Source organism: Panthera uncia, unplaced genomic scaffold (assembly GCF_023721935.1).
Source record: "Panthera uncia isolate 11264 unplaced genomic scaffold, Puncia_PCG_1.0 HiC_scaffold_256, whole genome shotgun sequence".
Taxonomy (NCBI): Eukaryota; Metazoa; Chordata; class Mammalia; order Carnivora; family Felidae; genus Panthera; species Panthera uncia.
The window spans coordinates 4,019-21,162 of record NW_026059301.1 but is presented as its reverse complement, the minus strand read 5'-3'; the positions used below and the strand labels follow the sequence as shown (position 1 = coordinate 21,162).

Genomic DNA, 17,144 nt, shown 5'->3' with positions numbered 1-17,144 from the left:
ATATATATATATATATATATATATATATATAAAGAGACAGAATTCCTTAGTGAGTCATTTAAAAGAAGATATAAATCATTCTGATTTATCATAATTTGAAAGATATTGAATGGTAGGAATTTTAAGTTTTTAATTTTTTCTGATGTTTCATAGTACACATGTACAGTTTTCTGTAATTACAAAGTGATTAATTAAAAATAAATAATGGATTTGAAAAAAACTTTGTCAAGAACCTGTTATGAACTAGATACTGTTTTAGATGCTTGTTCCTATAAGTGAGCAAAACATGAAGATCCCTGCCCTCGTGGAGCTTATGTTCTAGCATAGAGGGAGACAGATAATAAATACTGCATGTAATAGAAAAATAAATTACCAGGCTATTAGAAGCCAATAAGAATATGGAAAAAAGAAAAAGAACTGCTGAATAAGGGGAATTGGGAGTGCTGGGTGGCACAGGAGTACAAATTGCAGTGTTTAAGTGGCAGAGCCAGGGTCAGCTTCATTGAGGAAAGACAGGAAGTAGGAGTTCACCCTGGATGTGTTCTAGGCAGAGGAAGCAGCTGATGCAAAGACCCTAAGGAGTGAACATGGTGAGATATTTCAAGCACAGCCTCCTCACAGGAGGAATGCTCCGGTGAGCTGGAGCAGGGGGGAGGGACAACAGTGGGAGGTAGGTTCAGAGAGGCAGTGTTGGCTCCAGAGAAAATAAGGTCATTTCCTTGATTTAAATACATAAGAAAAATTACCTTCTGGCCTTGTTTTCTTCTGGCCTACTTGGTTTATTCTGTGTTTGTTTCCCCTGCATTTAACACACACACACACACACACACACACACACACACACACACACACAGACTCATTCTAACTAACTAACTAAATAAATAAACCTCCCCCACCTTATTAGTTTCTTAGAGCTGCTGTAACAAGTACCACAAACCAAGTGGCTTGCAATAGCAGAAATTTATTTTCTCACAGTTCTGCAGCCTAGAAGTCTAAAATCAAGAGAGGGCCATGCTCCTTCTGAGACATAAAGGGGAGAATCCTTCTTTGCCTCTTCACGGCTTCTGGTGGTAGCCATCAATCCTTGTCTTTCCTAGGTTTGCTTGTGTCACATCAGTCCCTGTCTCTGTCCTCACATGTCATTCTCGTGTGCTTGTGTCTTTATGTGGCCATCTTTCTTTTTCTTAGAAGTACAGCAGACATACTAGATTAAGGACCCTACTCCAGTATGATCTCCCCTAGTACACTTACAATGACCCTATTTCCAAATAAGGTCACATTCTGAGGTACTGAGGGTTAGGACTTCAGTGTACATTTTGGAGGCACAGTTTAACCCATAACAGTAATAAAGAATAGGTGTTATTATTCCTGTCTCACTGGTGGAGAAATAGGCTCAGAAGGCTTAAGTGACTTGCCTAAAGTCAGCATCAGTAAGCAGAAGAGCCAGATTATTGCAATTCAACATGCACTGCTGTGGCAGTGATGTGAGGATGGAGGTGACAAGGATTTGTTCCGGCCGAGGACAGGAATCGCATACATACAACATTGCATTCCCCATGCATACTGCTTAACCTCAAGACAGCTCAAAATTGGTGCTCTATCTCAGCATTCCTATCAGAGAGAAAGTAGATGCCCCCTCTATAACCTACTTCCCATTTGCGTTTCATTCCATAGCATGACCAACATAGAAAACAGATGCTATTTCTCTCCTTTTGGAATTTTTCCAGGAAAGTAATACTGTAATTTCTGTGGTATATAGAACATTTTGTGACAGCATCACATGGGTTTTTCTCACACAACATAGGAAAATATAACATGGCTCTCTGAGTCAGTTGGCATATTGCAATAGAATCAGGGGATTTTGAAAGCATTGAATGTATTTTGCTTTCTCGTTATATTTAAAAATTCTTACTTAATATGAAGCTTGTCTAGCCATTTGTGAATCTGAAATCAGCACTAGAGCCTTATTTTCAGGCTTAGTCTTAAGGGTTACACCTGAGAAAAGGGAAGGTTACATGAAAACAGAACTGCACACTTTTCTGTGAGTCACAGTGAAGAGTGACATCCCTGGGTCAGGCTAAATGTGGATGAAGCCACCAAAGGCAGTATTCCCAGAGGAATGTCTAGATCTTGGTCTAGAAAAAAAAATATCGCAAAGCTAAGTGTTAAAGTCTGGGTGGTGAGACAAACTGTGGTTGGAGAAAAAGTCATAAGGTCAAAACCAGAAAAATTGGAGGTATGTCAAGAAGTAAGTAGAATGTGAGACAAATGGAATGGTTCAGAAAGTTGGTTGGGTGAGGACTTGGGAGGCCTACTTGTCTGTGGCCCTGAATGCATGGTGTGGGGTGAGAGGGGGGAGATGTTGGGTAAGACTGGGCAGTCCCCTACCTGCTTTTAAATATAGTTGTTAGCAAACATTAGAGATTCTTAAATATGGAGAACAAACAGAGAGTTACTGGAAGGGTTGTGGGAGGGGGGATGGGCTAAATGGGTAAAGGACATTAAGGAATCTACTCCTGAAATCATTGTTGCACTATATGGTAATTGACTTGAATGTAAATAAAAAAAATTTTTTTAAATGAATATAGTTGTTAGCCATTTTTTGATGTTACATAGTCTTGTAGTTTCTTTTCAAAGCCCCTTCTTTTAACTTCTGTTCTCAATATGTTTTTATTCCTCCTAAGTTCGTGGGCTTCTCTTTTCACTTAACAGCTGACTGCTTTGGATCTGTGTGTTGAAGCGTATATTCTTCTTAGTATCAAACAAGGGAAAAACTGCCTCCCTTCCAAAGATGCTTCTATTCTGTTAAAATTTATTTTCTTTGACTCTGAAAGAGTGTGGCAAGAGCAAGGTCTTCATATTTTTCTACTGAATTAAAATGGCCCATAGTCTTTGTCTCATGTCCCCGAATGCAGCTAGGCCACCTGGGTGTAGTGTGGGCGGCTGGCTGAGAGGCTGGTAAACAGGTGCGCCCCATGGACATTTGATTATCTAGCCCTGTGATGATCAGTTGCTGCTCTTGCTGTTGCTGCTGCTGCTCATTGTCAAGGGCCAAGCAAGTCAGGGGTCATTGATTTGAATTACTTCCCTGTGACAGACATTCTGGGAATATACTAGGCTTTTCGTAGGAAAGGCCAAAAGGTGACAAGTATTAGAACTTAGAGACCTACTTAATCCCTCTTATCACTGTGGAATGGGAATAAAATCCTCCCTATTCCCCAGCAGCGATAGATTGTGGAGCAATGCGAAATACTGAAGCCCTCAATTATAAAACATTTTTTTAAAAATTTTTTTTAACGTTTATTTATTTTTGAGACAGAGAGAGACAGGGCATGAATGGGGGAGAGGGAGACACAGAATCTGAAACAGGCTCCAGGCTCTGAGCTGTCAGCACAGAGCCCGACGTGGGGCTCTAACTCACAGACCGCGAGATCATGACCTGAGCCGAAGTCGGCCGCTCAACCGACTGAGCCACCTAGACGCCCCAACATTTATTTTTTTTAATTCAGGTGAAATTCATATAACATAAAGTGAACAATTTAGTGGCAGTTAGTACATTCAGAACATTTTTATCACCCACCAAATGAAAACACTGTACCCCTGAAGCGCTTACTCCCCATTTCTCCTTCCCCTCAACCGCTAACAACCGCCCATCTGCTATTGCTAGGGATTTACCTATTGTAGCGATTTAATATAAATGGAATCATATAATATGTGACTTTTTGTGTCTGGTAAAACATTTGTTTTTAAATGCAGGTCATCGTTTTTGTTGTTTTTTTTTTCCGATTTCCTCCTGTTATAACACTGGGAGAGCTGGGATGCTGCAGGAGTGTTAACATCTCTCTAATTATGCCCTCAAAGAAAAACCTTCAGGAATACCTGCTTCACTTCTGCTGCGGGTGGGTTTCTCTTCATGAGACAACTAGCAGTTTAGAATTAAGTTACTTAATTTGCAAGGATAGGAAGAATTCAACTGTACTTCAGGATAGAGGTCAGCCCCCCTTTGGCATCCTTTCCCACCACCTCCAATTTCTGTCATTGTCTAGTGGTCTCAACACCAATTTATCCCATCATCCAAATGAACCTGTAATTGATACTTTGGCATCAGGATAGCTAGAGATTATATTGCTAGCTAAGCAACAAAGCATAGTCTCCCCCACCCCAGGGAGTTGAATGATACCAGCTGTTGAAGATGAAAATTTGAGAAATACTTTACACTCTCATCTTTTGAGGAGGCTGATCATCCTGCCTCCTCCCTTCTCTCCCCTGTGAAATAGAGGCTGCTCAGGGAGGGCTGTGCGATGCAGACAGCAGAGGCTTGAAATGAGATTCCTCTCTCTCTCTGCCATATGTAACCCAAGATGCATTGTGCAGATGAAACTGGCAGAGAAATAGGGAGCTGGGTGGCAGACAGAGTTCTGAGGGCACCAAAATTCTAGTTAAATCCTTTTGCAGAAGCAAGGAAGCCTGCTGGTCTAATGATGCAGAACCCAAGAATTAAATTGGCATAGAGCTAGTGCTTTCAGAGAACGCAACCTCTGTAAGTCTCTGTTCTGTAGACCCCCTGGGAGTGGGATGAGTTAAATACAGGACAAATTATGACTTGCTGCCCTCAGATGGTGATTATCATGTATGGTATTGTGTGCCAAGTATGACTGAAACATCAACTCTCTGCTCCAAAACATCTCTTCCAGGGACCTGAGAATAGCACCTTTATAGTAACTAATCGATTGACAATGTTCAGCACAGTGACAGGGATGAGGTGGGGCATTTTTGTCATTTCCTTCCCTTCTCTCCCTTTCTCCCCCCTTCTTTCATCTCTTCCTATCTCCCTCCCTCCATTAACATGTTTGGAACTTGTTATGTGCCAGACACTGTGCCAAGACCTAAGGATATGAACTAAGACCCTGCCCTCCCTCCCGTTACCTCCTCTCTGCATTATGTTCTCTTGCAGTTGCTGAGAATTATAAGTAGTTGTATGCCGGTCTGCCTCCTGGAGAAGGAAGTAGCTTCTAAAGGCCGGAGTCTTTGCCTTTGACTCTAACATTGCCCTAGCAGAAGTTTATGGAATTGAATCCAGATATGTAAGCAGATAACCGTATAAAATGCGATTAGTGATATTTGAGAGAGTTCTGCACAGAGTGCTGGAAACCACAAAGGGCAGAGTAAACAACTGCCACGGGGAGCCGCAGGGCCTCCCAGACTTGTCATTCGAGCTGCCTTGAAAGATGAGCAGGTGTTTGCCAGACAAACAGGGGCGGGGGCACACAATCTCCAGAGGTCACACCTACATGAATGTGTTTCTTGGGAGGAACCCTGTGATCCTCTAAATCCCACCCTTTCTTTCTTTAAGGAACAGTCAGAAAATAAGTGTTTGATTCACCACTCTCTTTGGATCAAGCCTACGGATAGTGCAGGCATCTCTTCCAGAAAATGAGAAGCCTTATTTCTTCTAGGGGCTAAAGGCCCCTCCCCCACCAAAAAATTCTGTTGAATTCCTTACTTCTAAAATGCCACATGTTTTACTCTTCCTTTTTCATTTTGAAATAAATGTTTAAGAAAATTCTTTTTCTGAGTCGGTTTGAGTGGAGCCAAGATTTCACTTCGATAATCCTTTCACCATTTCAACAAATGTATGCCAAGTGCCTCCACTGCTCTAGAGTTGAGGCTTACAAAGAACAAACAGTGAGACAGTATCTGCTCCCAAGGAGACTAAAGCTGACACGAAACAGGAAGCTAAAGTAGCACAGACATGGTCTCCCTTTCCCATTTACTGTTAAAGCCTAGTCTTCACACACATAGAGTTGGCATTGAAGCGTTTTCAACAGATGACTCCAGTTCTGAACAGAAGTTTAGAGGTCCAAGGAACAATAAAAAGGCTATATCCTTACCACTAGGAATATTTACCAGGAAAAGCAAAAAACATCTGTAGTCTAAACTTTACCAGGTACATATTTTAGGGAGTCTCAGAAAGTCTATTCCATGCAGAAAAATACCCCAAAGTTTTATATTAAGTGTTTGGTTGTATTTTGTGTATGTATGTATGTATGTATGTATGTATGTATGTATTTTTAATTTTTTATTTAAGAGAGAGAGCATGAGCAGGGGAGAGGGGCAGAGGGAGAGAGAGAATCTTAAGCAGGCTCCATGCTCAGCTCCATCCCACAACCCTGGGATCATGACCTGAATCAAAGTCAAGAGTTGGACACTTAACCACCTGAGCCACTCAGGCACCCCCCTGCCACCCCGCAAATTTGTAATTCTGATTCTTGCACAGACAAGGATGTGGCTTACCAAGGCTTGTCTTTCCCCAGTAGGGAACAACTTAGTTCTTGGGTCAGGTAGTGCCTGTCATAGGTAGGGTTGCTTACTCTGATGCCACCACTGCACAATGCCCTTCTTCTCTTCCCTCTCTTCTCATCATCATCAGCCTACCTGCCCTTAAAAGACAAATTCAAGGGGCACCTGGGTGGCCCAGTTGGTTAGGCATCTGACTTTGGCTCAGGTCATGATCTCGCAGTTCACAAGTTTGAGCCGTGTGTCAGGCTCTGTGCCTTCAGATTCTATGTCTCTCCCTCTCTCTGCCCCTCCCCTGCTCATACTCTCTCTCTCATTCTCTCTCAAAAATAAACAAACATTAAAAACAGTTTTAAAAAAGACAAATTCAAATCCCAGCTCTTCATAATTCATTCTCTGACACCCCCAACTTCCTGGAAATGATTCATTTTTTTTCTCCAAACTTCACAGCCCACCCTGCCCATATATACATACACACACACACACACACACACACACACACACACACACACAGAACCTAATGTTTTCTACCTGGTTTACAGTTTTTGGTAAATATGTCATATCTCATATTAAATGATGATTTCCTTGGAGTCAGTAATATTTTCTTCTATATCTTTATGTCTCACCTCCTCTTCCCTCATCCCGATACCTATCACAATGTAAAGCTAAAATGGACACTCAATAATAATTCACTGAAACAGCATCAGTGGATGGAATTTCAGTCTAGATAAATGAATATCTGCATCTCTTCTGGGTGCCATTATCCATAGCATAAATCCTTAAAGCATTTTTTCCCAAAGTAGGCTCCATGAATAGTACTGTTAAACAGTCCTTAAAATGTCTACGGTTAAGTGCTTTTGGAAAATTCTAGTTTAAACAAAGTTAAACAGAATTCTTCACTGTAGGACTTCTCAAATTGTAGGCACTGAGAGGGAGATAAAGTGAATAATGTTTCCCCCATTTATTTGATCACAGAAACCTCGATAATTTTTCTCAAGATGTGTATTAGTTTCCTATTGCTATTGAAACAAATTACCATGAAGTTAGTGGCTGAAAACAATGCACATTTATTATTTTATAGTTCTGGAAGTCAGAGGTCTAAAATGAGGCCATTGGGCAGTGTTCCTTTTGGATGCTCAAGGGGAGAATCCCTTTCCTTGCCTTTTCTAGCTTCTGAGACTGCTGCCTTCCTTAGCCTGTGGTTCCTTCCTGCACCTTCAAGGCCAACAATGTAGTGTAGGGGTGGAAAAATGTTCCCTTTCAGGTTCTCTGCCTGGTTTAATAATGAAATGGACATAAGATAACTTAACAGAACAAATTTAATTTCATATGTACAGGAGCCCCCTAAAAATATGAGACTCGAAGTGTCCAAAGCAGGAATCTTCTATACCTCTTAGGCAAACAATAAATTTGTGAAGAATTGACAAAACAAAGAGGTTTGGGGTTGGGGTACTATTTTAGTGAAAAAGTAACAAAGTTTGTTTATTTATCCTCTTGGCCCTGACTTGCCTCTCTGCTAATAAGGATGCCTTCTACCCTCTTGGCACAGGGTGGGTATCTTTCACATAAGAGAGTTATTTCCTGCCTTCAGGGAGAGCACAGGAGAGTTAAGAGTGTCCTTCTTGCACTGCCTGTTTCCCAAGAAACTTTAATTCAAAATAATCAGTATGCCAAAATGGCATATTTTGAGGTGGCATATTCTGCTCCCTTCATTAGAATCTTCCAGTCTTTCTCTGGCCTCTGCTTCTGTCATCACATCTCTTCCTGTGACTCCTGACACTCTTGCCTCTCTTGCAAAGGTGGTTGTGATTGCATTGGGGCTGTCTGTAAAATCCAGGATAATCTTCCCATCTCAACATCCTTGGCTAACTCACATCTGCAAAGTCCCTTTGCTAAGAAAGGTAATGTATTGACAGGTTCTAGGGACTAGAAAGGGTCCGTCTCTGGGGGGCTATTACTCTCCTACCTAAGGACATACATTCTGTAGCAGCATTAAATATTTAGGGGAATAAGCCCTTAATTCCTCAATGGAGATCTGGGTGAAATACCACAACCACCACTTAACAATATTATCTCTAAGGGAAAAATTCATTTTGAGTTGTGATACAAAAAAAATTCACATCTGTTCCACAACCATAGATAAAGTATGAACTCTTTATATAGTAACCACAGCAGTTCTACAATAAAGACCTCTAATAGTCTTCCTGCACAGGAGTCTGCTTAAGCAAATGTCAAAAATGAAATATGAGGTTAATAATGTTGTGAAGACTTATGAAGAGATTGACCATGAGGAAGAGTAATGAAATGAGAGATGAAGAGAAACCTGACCAAGAGATAAAAAAATGACTTGAGGTCTGACATGTCATGTTTAAAAGACTTTGGGAAGAAAGAAACATAAAACTAAACATTGTGCTGTGCAGAGGAAAACAAATAACCTATGGAAAATACTTGATTTCAAATAAGAGGAATGAGAAGACTTTTTCCTGGTCTCAAAAATGTAAACCTTTTCATATAAAATACAGGCATGAGAGATCTTTGAAATTCCATGTAGAATTATGATCTCAGACATTAGGGAGAAGTGGTATAAGATTGACTAATACCTGCCTCCCTTCACCCCACACAGACAACACTGTCTCATAGGACTGTGAGTTCCTTTAGGGCAGGGACAATGTCTGATTAATCTTTGAGGCCCCAGCCCCAACATGTACTTTGGCGTATTGCCATAATGTTTGTTAAGCACCAAGTAGAATAATCGCAGAGATAGTTCCTTCCTGCATATCACAGCACTGATTCATTCGGAGGAAATCATGTTTAAAAAAAAAAAAAAACTGACAAGAGAAAGGGTGTATTAGAAAAGTGAAATAAGAGTATATGTTGAGATTTCCAAACGCGATATCTAGAGATTTTCCTCATTCCCAAATTGTTCATTTTACTACAGTAGGTAATTTTCCACCAAAAACCCTCCATACATTATAAGTAGAGAACAACAAAAGCATATTGGGATTGAGATGTTGGTATTGATTTATGAAATTATTCTTCTATTAAATTGCAAATTGTTACATGTTCTGTGGCTACTGTTGTATACATAATCTCAAGGAATGCCTTGCAAATAATCAAATTGGCAAATATGAATCAAAGCAATCGAAGAATGCTTATAGCCTACTATGTTTTATTTAGAAGGTCAGGAAGAAAAGTGTATTTTTTATATTCTAGTACTGGAGCATTCTGTATCCTGCCTCTGTTAAGATTGTAGATTTACACATTATGATTTGTGTTTCATTTTCGGTTCCCAGTTTGTATAGTTCAGTATTGTACTCTTCATGGGCACTCAGTAAATAGTTGATGAGTTGAATTAAATGGGAAAATATACCAATATGAGCACTTTAAAAGTCAGTGTGGTAAGGTATAAAATGACTAGAGACACATTCTCATAAAGAGTGAATGATATGGATACATTCTCTCAACTCTTGGCTAACATATCCCACTATTAGATGGGTAGATTGTAAAAGACAAATCCATAGGCACAATTTTGCAGTATACAGTAGCAATAGATCCTACAAAAGAAAACATGTAACTGATTTCAGCCAATCCAACAGAGGACATTTGTAAGTCAGGCCCAGAAAATTGCATTCAAAAGCAATATTGTGGCATTCACAGCATTATGACAGCAATAACAAAAAGTAGTGAAGCTTTAAAATATCCAGTTCTTCAGTGATGATGGGATTTAAGATTACCACTAACAAAGTAGTTAAGCTAAGGAAGCAGCTAAGAGATACATAAAAGGAATCTAAATCGAATAAGGAACCACTAATATAGTTTATGTTTTAGAAATAAATGAAAAATGAAAAGTAAAACCATGGGAAATAGGACTAGTTCTCTGAAAGTGGATGGACCTTCCAGTGATTCAAACCTCTTGGATAGACCTGGCCAAATGTAAGTAGAGAGATGACTTTTATGTTGCGATTTTGTTAATTGTCATAGCAATAAATTCAGTAACATTAGGAGAGGGATGGAAGTCATAAATTTAGGAATTTTTAAAGGAAGAGACTTTTGATTGTAACGTTGACAAAAACCATAAGAAAAGTATTCAGTTTCATGTTTCTACTTGAGACTGATGTGATTCCTTTAAAAGAATAAGACCTGGGAAAGGAAGAGGTTGTGAAAAGTGTATTTTGAGTTTAAGGAGATGCTTCATACTGTGACATAGAAGTAGGGAGAATAAATAGCTTCCTTAGTATAGCCACTGTGCCAGGATAAAGGAGTTTCAGGGCATAGAGGGGACCATGGTCAAAACACGGCTATAAACATGTAGGGGAAAGATGCACAAATGCTTTATGGCAAAATGTTAAAAAACAGCTGATAAGAGCTGTATAAATTACAAAGTTCAAGAACGTGGTTGGTATTTGAAAAACTGTAAGAAAGTTTGGGGAAAAAAAGACATTATGGTATAAAGACAGTTCAGGTGATTACTTATACCAGGTAGGAAGATGGGGGCTAAAAGAATCTGTGGGTGTAGCTAGAAAAGCACATGGAATTTAATCTTGCTAAAGGAATAGAACTTAAAATGGAAACTTGTTACATTTGGCCAAGCAGGAGGGTATAAATCTACTTTATATAATAAATTTAAATGTTTAAAAATTTTTGCCTTAGTTTTGTCAGTCCAGCATAATTTTTTTCCTAATAAACAACGACTGTGAGAGTGAATATTTGCAAAAAATGTTGAACTACTTAGAAAATAATATAAGAACAAAAGAAAACATCATCATGATTATTGTTTTATTTTATAAACCTATTAAAAGAATTATGAGAAATTAGACTATAATGACAACACAAATCTGTGGATATTAGAGAACATTTTGAAACAGAAGAGATAAGATGTGAGAGGTTGTAAATTTGGCAAGGTAGAGGTTTCCTCATTGTTTGGGAATCATGTAGTGTCATCTAGTATAAACACTGACTCTATTAATCCTGAAAGGGAAAGCGTCCATGAACTAATCCTACCTTTCCTTTTCAGGTGTGAGGAGTGCAGTAAATCTTTCCCTCTTGGCAGGGGTCAGCAGTTTGATGGAGACTGTAATCCTGTGAATGTGCAGTTCTTATAGACTGTGAAATGCAATAATAATTTCAGTGTTTTATTACAGGTATCACTTTGTTTTCCTCTATCTCTTCCATTTTATTACAAATTATATGCATCAACATGATAAAGGTAGTGTGCTTTCTTTCACTGAAGTGGAAGATGCACCACAGAATTGATAATATAGGTGTGGGGCACTTTTTTTTTTTTTCCAATTTCACAAGCTTGGTGCTCACAGATTGCATGTTGTACTTTTTATTTCAGTAACATTTAACAAAATCATGGCCATGGAGGGAATTAAACTTACACAGAATGTCCATAATGAGACTCTGAGTGCTGTTGTTTCAGGTACGATACAGAGTGCCTACTCTGAGTGGCACATTAAAGAGACGAAAGCCATCTTTTCCTTATTGCTTTTAATGTACAGAAATGCTTGGATTTAACTATAAATTACTTGTACAATGACCTCAACTGTCTGGGATACAGCAAAGCAAAGGCAGCTAAAACAGATATCATTCATTCTCCAAACTCCTAGGGGAGCTTCTTAGGCTTTTGCTTGGCACCTAGTGATTCTTTCTGTACATACAATTCTATCCTTCTTGATTATCTGATCTCCTATTGCACAGGCACAAGAAGCATAAATTTAAAAGAAGGAATTATGAGAAAAAGACTCACCGACCTAATAAGAAGTGACAGTTAAACACGTGAAAGAAGGAGGCAGAATACTTATTTTATTTATTTATTTTTTAATGTTTTTATTTATTTTTGAAGGAGAGAGAGAGACAGAGCATGAGTGGGGGAGGGGCAGAGACAGAGGGAGACAGAATCCGAAGCAGGCTCCAGGCTCTGAGCTGTCAGCACAGAGCCCGACGTGGGGCTCAAACTCACAGACCACGAGATCATGACCCCAGCTGAAGTCAGACACTCAACTGGCTGAGCCACCCAGGCGCCCCCAGAATACTTATTTTAAAATAGGCACAAAAATGTTTTAAGGCAGAAGGGCATTGACAGGAACAGACCATCTTGAATAATTCCCTTAAGATATCATGTTATTACATCTAAGCCTAATAATAATGGCCCCGAGACTCCAAGAACAGTTTACATTCTATTCAGTGTATAATTTATTATCGAAAAATTTCTGTTCAAAATACTTTTATTTTAAAAAAATTTGATACTGAGAGGGGTAACATTTGGTTAACCTCATCCTTCAATTATACCATATAAATAAGAATTATCACAATATATTGCATTCAGTAAGTCCTAAAATACATCTATTTTTACTACTAGTGATTAGAACATTTTGATTTTAAACTCCCATTTCAGTTTTTCCCCCCAAGTTCTTTCAAATGACTTACATGGAAGCCAACAGTGATTGGATTAATCCCCACCTTCCTTGGCAGAGATGTAAAGGATCTGTGTATACTAATGCAATGTTGCTGTTGATTTCCTGGGTGTTATGTGTTTTTCTTTTCTTTTCTTTTATCTGGAGCAGAGTTTCTCTCCCTTAAAAATAGCTTGTTTGGATGTTGTAAACTTTTCTCTTTGGGAGAGTAGAAGTCAAAATTAGGATAAACGAGAGCTTTGGTAGACATTCTGCATTATGCCTTCACTGAACTACTTTCTCCTTTTTACCCCTGCTCAACAACACAGACCCTCTGGCCAGTATGACTTTCCAGTATGTGAGAGTCTGGCCCCACAGTAATTTTCTGTGACTCATGTTATGAAGGCTTTACTACATCCCTAAGGGAGGTTACAAAGAAGTCTGTTAGACCTTCTTAGTTTCTTATTTTATTTTTTTAGGAAATATTTTTCTTTTTTCCTGGATTATGTGACTCCCTTGACAACATTATGTCTCCTCATTAGAAATCACAGTTTTACTTTGCTGTGTGGCGCATCTGCACAGTTCTGTGATTATAAAGTTGATTCCTCAAGTATCTCTTGTTCAGGGGCGCCAGGGTGGCTCAGTCAGTTGAGTGTCTGACTTCAGCTCAGGTCATGATCTCACGGTCCGTGAGTTCGAGCCCCGTGTCCAGCTCTGTGCTGACAGCTCAGAGCCGGAGCCTGCTTCGGATTCTGTGTCTCCCTCTCTCTCTGCCCCTCTCCTGCTCATGCTCTGTCTCTCTCTGTCTCAAAGATAAAGAAAAACATTTTAAAAAAATTTAAAAAAAGTATCTCTTGTCCAAACCCCAAATAAACCAGATTTCATTTTAAGCTATCATTTCTGTGAATCATGAGAAATTTTGTGGCCCAATGGCCACGAACCTCAAACAGAAGATAGGAGAAGGCACCTTCTCCAGAGCGAATTTGTGTTATCATAGGTCTCTGACATTAGAAGTTAGCTCTAGCATTTAATCAGGGAAGAAACAGATGCATAATGATCTATCTCATTCCTACCCTCCTGCAATACAGCAATATATTATCTGTCTGTCCCTTAGATGTGGTAGAAGGTAGTATTTAATACGGAAATAGGGAAAAATAGTACTCATTGAACTACTTTGCACATGTGAAGAAATAGACACATAAAACTTTCAAGAGCAGAGCTCTCTGTGTGTACTTACTGGGAGCTTATCATCTACTTTGTGCCAGGCACTGTTACTTCACAAGTAACTTTTTTCTTAGAGCTATGGCCATGTCCTTTACAGTGCCTGTAGGATAGAACAAAAAAATGTGTCCCTTCTCCATGCTGACTTTTTTTTTAAAGGCAGAATAGAATATTTATACCCTTAAAGTTGAAGGGAAAAATAAAAGGCATGGAAAAAATAATATACTTTAAAATGAGAACAAATATTAATCTTACGTCAGTAGTTTTTGTTTTGATGGTCGGTGATTTAAATTTATTAAAACCTGAGCAGCCATAGATCACTTATGTTCGGTCAAAAGTTTCCTGTGTTTTTCATTCATCAAGTGGATTCTTTTGTATTTTTTCAGCTTCTGGGTTTTTGTTTGTGCTTTCTTGGGCTCCTTTTCACCTCTTTCAGAGCAGAGTGGCAGTTTGGGGAGGTCAGTCCCTACAGCTTGATGTATAACAGGCTAAACAAATCCTAAAGAAACTTGTCCCCAGTCACAGATGCTCCTGCTAAATTACACTGTCACAGGAAGATGATCTGAACACACAGCCACTTGAATGAGTTGTCGCCCCCAAAGATTTGTATCACGGTAGCAAAGTGAAAGAAGAAGTGCTACCATCTTGTGACAAATGTTGTTTAAATTTTGTTCCATGTTTTTAGCAATACCTTAATTTAGGTCTTGAGGAACAGGCTTGGCTAGAGAGAACGTAACATTTTCTTATGCTCTTAGTTTGAAATCCAATCAGTATTCAAGGACTTCTCCCTAAGGACTTTGCAAGTTTCCTTTCAGGGAGAAGCATTCTCCTACCTGAGCTTCCAAGAACAGATTTCACAACACTTGGAGTAAATTTAAAGATCCCAAGTTGGGAGTAGTGACTCTTTTCCATACGCTAGACCACCATAACATAGAAATATTCTTTTGTTCCCATTCATCATTTGGGAATAAAAAGGGATCTTGTTTTTATATACGTTTTTGAAGAAAAGAAACATTCGGAAGTCTATTTACCAAATTCATTATTAGAACAGTTTCACTTGTATCTTGATGATTGTTATGGCTTCTTGTTTAGCCATTTAGATACAATATTTGTAAGTTATCCCATTTTGGGATAGAAGGTTCTAAAAGAATAACCAGCCCCCAGAGAGCTCCTGTCCGTTACAGTACACTGGTGATAAATGGAATCAATTTATTCTTGGTGGCTTTTTAATTAACCTAGAACTTAATTTTATATGAAATAGTTCAACACATTGAAATTTTCATTAATCATCAACTGGGAGCCCAGAAGCTGAGCAGAATAGAAAGAGAAATAATGGATATCTCTAAGATACTGTCAAACTCAACATTGTTAATTCTACTAAGCATAGTGGGAGCATAGATTACTCTACACAAGCCCAGTAAGTTACCTTAGAATCAAAGTCACCCAGAAGTTTTTGAATATGCTGACACGAGTTTCATTGATGCTTTAAGAAGCCACATTCAGCTGCTTATCAGATATCATTGCCAAGAACAGGGGGTTGAAAAGAGGCTTATCTGTGCTGTAGCTTTTATGTATTCTACTGCCTCCCAGAATTTTAAACATAAAATTAGTGAGAAATTAACAAAGGCTGCATTGTAGTATTTTCTTAAAATATGCCTTATTTTTAAGGGAAGTTTTAGTTTTTATAGCAAAATTGAGCAGGAAGTGCAGAGTTCCCATATCTTTCCTGCCCCTACAGTGCAGTATTTAACTTTAAAATTTTACTTTTATGAAGATCACAACTGTATTGAGAAATAACACACATAACAGATTTACCTTTTTAAGGCATATGGTTCTGTTTTTAGTATATTCATGGAGTTGTGTGACCACCACCACTCTAATTTCAGAATTAAAACTTACTTTAAAATGATGAAATCAAAATACCATTTAGAGAATTTAAAGAAGACAAAAAATATATATATCCCAAACTCACCATTCTAACCAAACATTTGTCATCTTTTGGTAAATTATATTTTAGTTTTTTTTAAAACATTCAGATATTTTTACAAAGGATGATAATGTTCTACGCAATTATTTTTAAATTTTCTGGTGAGGGTTGCCTGGGTGGCTCAGTCGGTTAAGCATCCAACTCTAGATTTCAGCTTAGGCCCTGATCCACAGTTTGTGAGTTTGAACCCTTCAGGTTCTGCACTAGTGGTGTAGAGTCTGCTTGGTATTCTCTCTCTCTCTCTCTCTCTCTCTCTCTCTCTCTCTCTCTCTCTAAGTAAAAACCAAAAACCAAAACAACTTACAGCAATTTTCTCCTGCGAGTAGATGGCTCTGTCTCTTTAAGGCTGCTCACAGTGTGATGAGGTGTGCTGTGATTTTTACTGCTGTGTGTACACATGAAATTATTCATGTGAAGAAAATAACTTCATGGCTATGTATGCTGTGATGTGATGCTTTCTATTAAGCTATCTTGGTATTTGAACATTCCAGAGCACTGTTAAAGCTTTATGCTTATGGTCATTAGTAGCAGGTAGACAGACATTTTTTATTCTTTCATGCTAGGATGTTGAAACAATAAAATATTAAATAATGAGGCTGGTATGTTCTTAGATGCTGCTCTCGCCTCGGTCTAATGGCAGCCTCAGCACTGGGTGTTGTGAAGGAGTGACTCAGCTAGTATCATTGGGGGTGCTGAGCAGCGAGTGTATAAAAGTGAACAGCAAGAGAAAGATGGTCAGTGAAAACATAGGCATGACCATGAACACATTTACAGATGAAATTTCACAAGTGGCCAAAAGTTGTGTGGAAAGATGTTCTGGGATATGAATGGAAACATTTCTTTTAGAATCAGATTAAGAACTTTTGAAAAACATTGATAATGTTATGTGCAATAAAAGATGTGAGAAATGGGGTACTCATAAGCTATGAGAGTATAATTGATCAATCCTTTAAGAGGATAATTTGATAGCATTTACTTACTTTATTTGAGGGGGAGGGCAGAGGGAGAGAGAGAGAGAGAGAGAGATTGATTGATTTTAAGAGAGAGAGAGAATCCATGCTCAGTGTGGAACCTGATGCGGGGCCCAGTCCCACGATCCCAGGATCATGATCTGAGCCAAAATTAAGAGTCGGACATTCAACCAAGCCACCCAGGCACCCCATTTGATAGCATTTATTAATATTTAAAATATCTGTCCTCTTTAATTGAAGAATAGCATTCTTAAGAATTTTGCAAAAGTAATA

The 17,144-nt window shown here is 38.7% G+C and overlaps 1 long non-coding RNA gene across 4 annotated transcripts in view; it reads left to right on the top strand.

Moving 5' to 3' along the window:
* The window catches only part of LOC125917836 (uncharacterized), a 13,548-nt gene extending 1,562 nt beyond the window's left edge, over positions 1 to 11,986 (top strand). The window contains exons 2-5 of one of the 4 annotated variants that reach the window (XR_007456312.1): positions 8,097 to 8,198; positions 10,126 to 10,230; positions 11,312 to 11,438; positions 11,636 to 11,986. This is a non-coding gene — a long non-coding RNA (uncharacterized LOC125917836). Of the gene's footprint in view, positions 1 to 4,954; positions 5,085 to 8,096; positions 8,199 to 10,113; positions 10,231 to 11,311; positions 11,439 to 11,635 lie in introns of all 4 variants that reach the window. The other 3 variants (XR_007456313.1, XR_007456315.1, XR_007456314.1) reach the window with 3 other exon arrangements.
* The last annotated feature ends 5,158 nt before the right edge of the window (positions 11,987 to 17,144 follow it).